The sequence below is a fragment of the Suricata suricatta genome, chromosome 6 (assembly GCF_006229205.1).
Source record: "Suricata suricatta isolate VVHF042 chromosome 6, meerkat_22Aug2017_6uvM2_HiC, whole genome shotgun sequence".
Classification (NCBI taxonomy): domain Eukaryota; kingdom Metazoa; phylum Chordata; class Mammalia; order Carnivora; family Herpestidae; genus Suricata; species Suricata suricatta.
The window spans coordinates 72,209,936-72,220,034 of NC_043705.1; positions in this window are offsets into that span (position 1 = coordinate 72,209,936).

The following is a 10,099-nucleotide window of genomic DNA, read 5'->3' on the forward strand; positions in this document are numbered from 1 at the left end:
GGCTCTGGCTGATAGCAGAGAGCCAGACATGGACTCCAACTCACATACTAGCAACACATGACCTGAGCTGAAGTCAGATGCTCAACCGAATGAGCCACTCAGGTGGCCCACAACCTGGTTTTTGTTTGTTTTTCGGTTTGGGTTTTGAGCCACCATATAGATGGTGGGTGGGGCAGGTATTAAACGAGGGCCCACAGGCCAAACTTGACCTACCGCCTGTGAGCCCCTAGCTAATAATAGCTTTTACATTTTTAAGTGGTAAAAAATAACAATACTCATAATAATTAAGACTAAATTTCCTGATATGTGAAAAATGTGTGAAATTAAAATTTCAGCATTCATAACCGTTTTTACTACAGGCACTTCCCTTTATATATAATTTCTTGCTACTTTGATGCTACAAAGACAGAGTAGCTGCAACAGAGAATGGAGGACCTGTAAAACCTAAAATATTAACTCTGCAGCATTTTATAGAAAAACGTTACTAACCCCTGCCATAGACTGTAAACGTGTATTTCAAAACGCTCCAGCTGATTGATACGCATCGTGGAGCTTGACTCTACACGCACTTGGTTTTGGTTTTGGTTTTTGTCATTATTTGGAAAATGTACTCAATAATTTATTTTTGTGCCAAATGTCTCCAGATCTAAATGAAACTTACAAGTTCAACTGGATATGTCAAAGCAACCAAACTTGAACGTTAATTGTTGCTAGTGCTATTTTTAGGGTGACGGCCCACCTACAGTGTCCAACAAAGTGATTGAAAGCAAGCAATCTCTTTTAACTTTGAGATTCCTGTTCAATACGGACATGAAAAACTGTTATCAGTCACTCCCATTCTCACTTATACACAAATGTGACTTTTTAATTCAAATAAAATAGAGATGAAGACAACAAATCCCCCAGATATGGAACTTCACTGTGCTAATTTCATGGAGACCATGTACTGTCATTCCTCTCCAAGATTTCAAAGATCATTCATGTTTTAAGTATTGTTCCCCTTCTAAAAGTTGTGATGAAGTTTTGTTTTTTGTTGTCTCCCTAAGTATTGGTGGCTATGCTTTACAGATAAAGTGACCCAAAGCGACTGGAAGCTTGCATTAAATGTTCAAAAATAAAGTTGTTTTTTTTAAGAAGTAAATGGTAAAAGTGTCGTGAAGAAAACAGGAACTCAGGTAGGAATTCAATGACTTTGCTAATAGATATGTTTCAAGGCCCAGAAAATTATATAATCAAATTATACAATCAAAAGGCAAAGAAAAAAGAAAAATTAGGTACATTTGTGAGTGGTGAGTAGACCAGTGCCCTGGAGTGAAAAAATAATATAAGGAAAACTGTGTTTCTGGCACAATGGAATAAAGAAGTAGGAGAAAAATGTGCCATAAATAAGGACAAAGATTGGAATGTATCATGTTCTACTAAACTCACTGTTTACAAAAAAAGCAAGATTTTCAACCTAGACTTTTAATGTCTTTCCTATTACCCATTGCGTTGGAAGTTTGAAAAAACACATTTTTAGAAATACACTCTCAGAAATTTAAATCCTATTTACCTTTTTTCAGAATGCTATTGGAGAATATGCTCCACCAGAATAAGAGAATAAACCAAGAAGGAACATATGTGGTCTGTGAACCATCCAACACAGGAGAGAAGCCTAAGAGTATTCCAAAATAAGGTGAAGAAAGATTCTAAAACCATGTCTGTGCAGGAAGCTAGAGGCACACCCGTCCCAAATGAGAAAGATCAGCAGACTTGGAAAAGACTTCCTAAAGGCGGAATTGGCAGGGCTCAGTGGGTTAAGCAGCCGGCTTCGGCTCAGGTCTTGATCTCACGTTCGTGGGTTTGAGCCCCGTGTCGGGCTCTGTGCTGACAGCTAGCTCAGAGCCTGGAGCCTGCTTCGGATTCTGTGTCTCCCCCTAGGTCTGACCCTCCCCTGCTCATGCTGTCTCCGTCTTTCAAAAATAAATAAAAAACATAAAAAAATTTTTTTAATGGAATCAGAAGAGAACTTAATGTGTTGGGACATACTAATTGAAGGTTTATGCAATTCAGGGAGGATGTGGAAGTGGACTGGGTACATAAAGCTATGTAATGATAAAAAAGAGACTTAAAATACCAAGGAAGACAACATGCTGTGTAGACGAGGCGGAGTAATCACGAGGTGCTGCTGACTCAGCAGCAGTGTCTCCTAGGTCATCATAATATGAAAATGGAACATTATTTCTACAAAAGTTCTATCTCTACAGGAAAGATCAGCATGGTAACTCTGGATGGGGCTCAGATGGAGTAAAATTGAACTAAATCCTCTTCTTTCAAAATGAAAAGTTAATAGCAAAAGCCTAAAACGCTAAGACTGAGAAGTAGCCCTATACACGTTGTATTTAGGTTTTTGTTGGCTACAGCCCTAAGATCAGGAGGGAGAGTCTAAAAGGCAGGTAAACAATGGGGGGGCGGGGGCGGGGGCGCGGGGTGGGGGAGACAGAGGACCACTCCTTTTCACAACAGGTTTCTGGAGTTATCTATGTCTTTATCATATGTGTATCTTTAATTTCAATAAAAATCAAAAAGTATATTTCAAACAGTTAACACGCAGAATACAAAATCTCATCTATTGTAATCTGAACAAGAATTAAAAGAAGACATGAACTAATAGGGACACCAGGGTGGCCCAGCTGGTTAAGCCTCTGACTCTTGATTTTGGCTCAGGTCGTGATCTCATAGCTTGAGTCCCACATTGAGTGGAGCCTGCTTGAGATTCTCTCCCTCTCTCTGTCCAGGGTACACACACAGTCTCTCAAAATAAGCAAGTAAACTTTTAAAAAAGGTATGAGCTAATAAATACATTGATTTGGGGAAAGAACTTTCTTCCTTAAAGAAGTAAACAGGATGTTTATTTAGATAAAAATAAAATTTGGGGTTTGAATCCTTCTCAGTGTTCATCACAGGTTCTCAACTCAATTGACTTCAAAGGTCTAGAAGTCATAAAGGCCTTGTATATTAAGTTAGACAATGATCTTCTAACTAGATAATATTAAGACTTTTCACTGTGCCCATGATTTCCAGATTCTCTTGTTTCGTATGTAGTATGTTCTAAAATTGTTCTGCCTGAAAACATCCTTGGGGTTGAAGACAATGCTGGTTTTTGTTGCCCATTCCTTCCACATAACTGTCTTTCTCCCAAGTTACAAAATGCAATGGATACCCCTCACTCACCCCTCATCTTACCATGGGATGTGCCATGATTTGAGAAAACTCCAGAGCATCAAGCCGTGGGACACGTCAAAATACTACTTAAGCAAGTGAATGGCTCTCGTGAATGGGGAACAAGCATTCTACAAATCAAGTCGTTTTCAATGCTTCCTTACTGCCAAATAGGAGAATTGAATCCAGTCACTAACTACTAGACCATTAAAACATTAAACATAAAACATTAAAACATTTCTGATGTGTCTGTGACTGTCAGCATGCGACATGGGAGGAATTTAATGAATCATGTTATTGCCTCAACAAAACACTTTCCATTTCTATCTACACATTTACATGATCGGTGTGTCAGAGTAGAATAAAATAAAATTGATGCTGCATCCTGAATCATTCTAAAATGAACATATCCTCATCCATCTCGTCAACATCTACATTTCAAATACAATTTTACTTTTTAAGCTTAATAATTGTCAACCTTCATAATATATTTATGCTATCATGGTTAGTAATAACTAAGAATTATGGTCACTTGATTTTTTTAACATAGACTCTTTTGATTTATATTGGTTCCAGGAAAAATTTGAAAGGGCGATCTAGAAAACCCTACGAGTATATATGTTGTGATAGAAGTGGAATTTATATATGAGAAGTAGAAAAAGTACACATTTTCCAATTTTTAAAGAAAGATTTTCCTTGTAATTCTTTTAAGGAATTAACAAAGGTTGTTTCTTTTCAAATTATAACTTTTTAGGGATTACAAAGATTGGGTTTTTTTTGTTTTTAAATTAGTTAAATACAAGGGTGAGGCCAGGCAGGGCAGGAGTAGAGACGTGCCACCCACAGAAAGCACAGACGCTTGAGCCCCCTCCCCTGGGCCCCACCGTCTAACTTTTAAATGGATGGTGATGGCTATCAAATTGTCATGCATTTCTATTCCTTTGGCTATATAGAAAACATGATATACATTTTATTTTAAAATGTCAATATTTAAAATATATGAGAAATGACATCCCGCATCTTGAAAACTTTTAGATGCCAACATAAATATATACTGAATTTTAAATATCTTAAGTTTAGTTATCAAATCTCTGAGGGGATTCACAATTTTTGAAATTATTTTTAAAAGTCTGAGAGCAAAAATGTTGCAGAGCCCCTGCCCAATTTAATGGGTGGATTCCCGCTGCCCTCTTGTGGCCACACTGGTGGGACACATAAGTACAAACGTGGACATGTGGCACTTTGGAAGCACAGGAACTGCAGTTCCTGCTTGTTGCTTTGAATAAATAGCAACTGGCCGTAGAGATGTCCACATCTCACATACTCATGCTAGTTTTATGGAATGCAGATATAGTAAAAGGATTTTCCAAGTTAGTATATGACAACCTGATGGATCAAAAAACCCAGCTTGTGTGCATTCAATAATTGTGATTTGGTATTGACCAAGTAACAAGATTTTTGCTTTCCAGTGATATCTACACTGTACATAAGAGACTAGACCCATGAGATGGACACTCCTTCAGCTGCATGCAAATCAGCCTATACTTTCAGGTTGTTCTCTGTGCAAATGTGGAGCTTTACCTCCTCTCCAGTCTCTGCAACCACTTCCTCCCTCCTTGCCCTTTCCCACCTCTACCCCAGGTGCCACATGCCTTGGTGCTGTCAACAAGTAGAATATCCATTATGGAGGGAGTGTGGCATAGTAGACAAAGCAGGGGATATTGGAATCGGAAAGAATAGTACCTGAATTTGTACCCCATGCATCGCTAACTGTGATCTTGGTAGAATTAACAGAATTCTTTTGGTCAGTTTCTACAATAGTAAATTACTGACCTCACAGACACCATGTACACCTGTAGAAACACATAGATACGGTGCTCAAAAATAGCAACCAACTGTAGTTATTGCTACTTAACACATGTGAAAGAGAAGCAGGTCTTTCCATTTGGAGGATACAGAATAGAGTCACAAGGAAGCCCTTCGGGTATCTTGGTCATTTTTATTTACTCAGAGCAATGCCATCACACTTATCTTCCTAAGTGTTTTCTTTCCAACACTCTGAGAGAAATATTTCACCTTTTTAAATCTGTATTAAACTGGCTCATGCTTCTCCCTTCCTCAGGTGATTGAACTTGGTTTTGTAACAAGAAAATAGACCAGCCGGCCAGTAAGCACGCCCAGACAGCAATGCCACACTCCTTTCACTACGGAGAGGACCTGCTTCTCCCACCACTCTGACACTCCCCCACTCTCACCCTCGTGAGGGCTTGACACTGCAATTACCCCCGCTCCTATGCATCATCTAGTTTCCTTTCTAATGAAAAATATCCCCAAGTGTCGGCTTCTCTTTCAAACAAACAACTTCTACCCCCTAAAAAAAAATGATCTTACTATTCCACATAACCCTGTGGATAATGATCGATTTCTCTGCTCCTCTTCAACACTTAACATCTTGAAAGATTTGTCTATAGTCACAGTGTCTGTCACATGCTTTCTTCAATCTACTCCATGTGGAATAATGTCCTTCCCCTTGACTGAGACTTGTCAAGGTCAGAAATCTAATCCTGATATCAAATCCAATAAACCTTGTCTGTCCTTACTGGATTCCTTAGCAGCTTCTGACAGTTGACCACTCAAATGAACAAAAAATATGGCATGTGCAAATGGTATCTTAGGGATAATTTGGTGCTAAAGAATATAAACTCACTCAAGGTAACTTAAATAGACAAAGATTCATCTGAAAAAGACAAAAAAAACCCTCTATTGTCTCCCAGTATCTAAGGGCAGGAAATACAGCCAAGCCCTAGAAGGTAATTCACTGAGCCTGCCTTGCTCCCCCTGGTCTTTGCCTGTCTGCTTCATTCTTCTGCTCCTTTGAGGACTTCCAATATATAACTTTTTAGGTCAAGGGATCAATAAAGACCCACAAGAATCTCTTAGGCTCCCACAATAAATTTCCATGAGAGAAATTGGATTAGCCTAAGCTTAAAATGTGCATCTTTTCTCACTTAGCTATGGCCAAGGAGTGGCAGGATCACTGTCATGGTTAATTCTTACATCAACTGGCCTAGTCTATGGCGCCCAACTGTTTGGCCAAACACCAGCATAGATGCTGCTTTGTAAATGTATTTTTAAGATGTGACTAATATTTAAATCAGTAGACTTTGAGTAATGCAGATTAACTCCCTGCCCCTCTCTCCTAAATTCGAGTGAGCCTCATCTAATCAGTTATAAGCCTTGAGAGCAAAGACAGTTTTCTCAAAGAAGGACCATAGTCTGCAACATAGAGGCCCTCACTTTCCAGCCTTCGGACTTGTCAAGAATCATGGAGTGGTTAACCGCCAAAATCATGTGACCCATGGCCTTAAAGTTACACCTTTCCCTCTCTCCCTTCCTCTTCTGTCTCCTTCCCTTCTCTCTATCTAAATACAGATAAGTAGATAGGGAGACATAGAGATAGATATTATTTCTCTGGAAAACCCCGACTAATACAGTCATGAAGCGCAAACTTCACCACAGCAGTCTCTCCTGTTCCTGGAGAGCAGGTTTAGGCGACCGGACATGAGCAGAGTGGCCCAGCTGTAGGATATATACGATTATCAGAGAATCTCTAACTTACTTATATTTATAGCTCATTGTACATGTTCAAGTTTGGAAACAAACCTTTCTGTGTTTACTGACAGCAAGGCTACACCACGGGGGCTCAACCCCTCTGTTACTAAAGAGCCCATGCCTCAGAGTATTCAAATGGTTCAAATACCAGGGATTTCTAATAAAACTCAATGTACTCCTATTTCTAAGCCTATTCCCTTCTATTTTAGCCCTCTAAGATATACTCATCTTTTTCTCCTTACTTCTTTCACCTCTATTCTTTTTGGGCTGAGATTTCTTAGAGAAATCATGCTAGAATTTCTTTCTCCTGAAAGGAAATAATTCTAGAATTTGATAGCAGCAATGAAAATAGGCAACCAGATCAGTCAAATAATGCTTCAACATCTTTGTCTGTTCCACCACTGACAACATGAGACCTAATTTTAAAGATATTAACCATTGGTCCCTATTGTATCTGCTGTAGGGCATCACACCCTAATAATAAAAGATTATAAGGTTCAGGGCCTCATTACTTCTGCCCTGGGAATAAGACCCGCCAATCTCTCTTTGCCTTAAAACATAACAACTGGACAGTAATGCCGAAGGATTTAGTGAAAGTTCTTCCAACTTCTCCCCAAATTTAAAAGCAGTTTTAGACAATACAAAGTTACCTGGAGGCTCTGCTTTCTGGCGGCCTGCAGAGGACTTGCTTTCTCTGCTCTCTTCCTCAGGGCTCTTCACAGGAAGGCAGCAACCACCTGTTAAAACTTTTAGCCTTAAAGGGACACAAAGTCTTCAAGGAGAAACTGCCATTTGCTTAAACTAAACTTTGCTATTTGGGGCACCTAATTTCAGAACAAGGGCTACATTTAGATCCAAATAGGTTCCATGGCTTCTTAAACTTGCCCAAACTGAAAATTAAGGGCCATTTACAAAGTTTTCTCAGACTAGCAGGCTACTGTATTAAAAACCAACAAACTGGGGGCACCTGGGTGGCTCAGTCGGTTATGAGCTCATAGACCTGGGCAGCTCAGGTCATGATCTCGTAGTACATAAGTTGGAGCCCCACATGGGGCTCTGTGCTGACAGTTCAGAGCCTGGAGCCTGCTTGTATTCTGTCTCCCTCTCTCTTTCTGCCCCTCCCTCCCCCTGCTCATGCATGCGCATGCGAGCGCTCTCTCTCTTTCTCTCTCTCTCTTTCTCTCTCTCACTCTCACTCTCACTCTCACTTTCACTCTCACTCTCACTCTCACTCTCACTCTCACTCTCCCACTCTCCCACTCTCTCACTCTCACTCACTCACTCACTCACTCACTCAAATAAATTTTAAACCAAAACAAAACAAAACCTGACCCTATCATTTGTGAAGACCAGAATGATTTAACCTTTAAAACCCTAAAGGTGAAGCTTAAGAATCCCCCTGCCCTTGGACACCCCAATGACCAACTTCCTATTTTCCTCTCCCTCCTAAACTCTCACCACACATACCTGCTCCCCACATAGCTGATCTTAACCCTGCTACCCTCCCTCCCTTTTCTGTGGATGGTCCTCCTCAGGACTATTTGACTCTGACAGATCACCCCCTCACCCTGCCTGATGTCTTACCGGAAACTCCTTTGGTTTACACTAATTTTTTGTACTGACAGTTCTTATTTAAAAGGATTAAAATGGTAAATATGTTAGATATGCTGTTTCAACTCTTTTTGAAGTCAACTGCCCTTGGTTTCCTCGGCCCAACAGTCTGAAGTGTCTTACTCTGGCCAGGATTTTAGCCAAAAGCAAAACTGCATATTCCTATATGACAATAGGTATGTTTTGCAGTAGGCTCATGGCTTTGGAATGCCTCAAAGGACACTGCTCTCCAACAGTCAAACTCCTGTTGTGGCCCAGGAGATGTTCCTCTAAATGATAATCTAGAAAAGTTGACTAGAGATGACCAGCAATTGACCCTAGAAAAGGAAAACCAATATTAAAAATCTACTAATTGTTGTTTGGTTTAAAAAAAGAAAACTCCAGCTTAGGGCAAATAATAATCCTATCATTCCAGAGACTCTGAATTTCCATTACTGACTACTATCCATGCATTAAATCATTGGTATACGGGGGGGAGGGGGATGATAATCTTTATGATTAATGAAATATTAAAAAGGCTGCAAAAAGTGCCTGCGCCTTGCTTGCCTGCCCCACCTGCCAAAATGCACTTCAAGAAAAGTTGTCCTCACTGCCCCCCAGGCACTTTAAATTCCCTAACAGAGGTTTGATATTCAGGGCCCTCATTTCAGGACAAGAAAAGATCCTGATCTATTAGAGATGATGATCCCCACCTGAGGAACCGCCCTGGCCCTTCGCAGTGATGGGCAAACTCACTTCACTTGGGCGAACCCTTGCACAGGTCTGTGCTGTTTGGCCAGTTTTACACTTCAACCGTGCTTACCACCCAGTCCCCAAGCACAAAAACTGCATAATTAAGACCCAATTAGCAAAATTTGCAGAGTCCCTTCAAATACCCTGGCCAAAGGCACTGCCATTAATCCTTTTCTAAATCTCAGGTCTACCCCTTTTGACAGTATTGTAAAGGCCTGTTTAACCATGTTTTAGTAGAACAGTCTTCACACAGCATACCCCAAGGAGAGAAGACCTTAAACATCGCGCCTTGGAGTCTGGAGATTTTGTCTACTGGAAGCGGTATCTCCATGAAGACTGCAGCTCTGTGGAAAGGCCCCACTCAGGTACTGCTGACCAACTCTTGCACAGCCAAACTCCAAGAAATAGATTCTGGGGTCCATGTGTTGCATCTAAAGAAAGCACCAAACCCTGACTGGACCTGCACACCAACTCGTGGCTTAAAAATAAAGGTTTCCAGGAACTGAAACAGCTCAAGGAGATAGCTTTCCCAGGATGACAGGACCAGGCCTGTATGCCTTTTTCTGGCTGTTGCTTCTTACCTTGTTTCCTTCTTTATTTTCTTGACCCAGTCTGCGGCAAAAAGAGGAAAACTCTGACTGTTGGATCTATTATCAGAAACTCCAATCTCTTCATGATGTCAGAGATCCCTTGGTCTTATCAGTAAGCAATATCTCTTTGATCCCAAATTATATCTGCAAGACCTACCCAGTTATGCTGTCAGAGCCCGATGTCCCACGCCTGCTTCAACCTTTCCCTAACCAGAACCATACCTCTTGAGCCGCTTGCCTTCACGTAGGTCGAAGAAACCTGAGTAACCTGGTTGTTCCTGGGTTAGAACTACATACAAACTGGGGTTATTATTCTGCTATATAATCATTTTTAAACTTTGCATGTGTGGTCT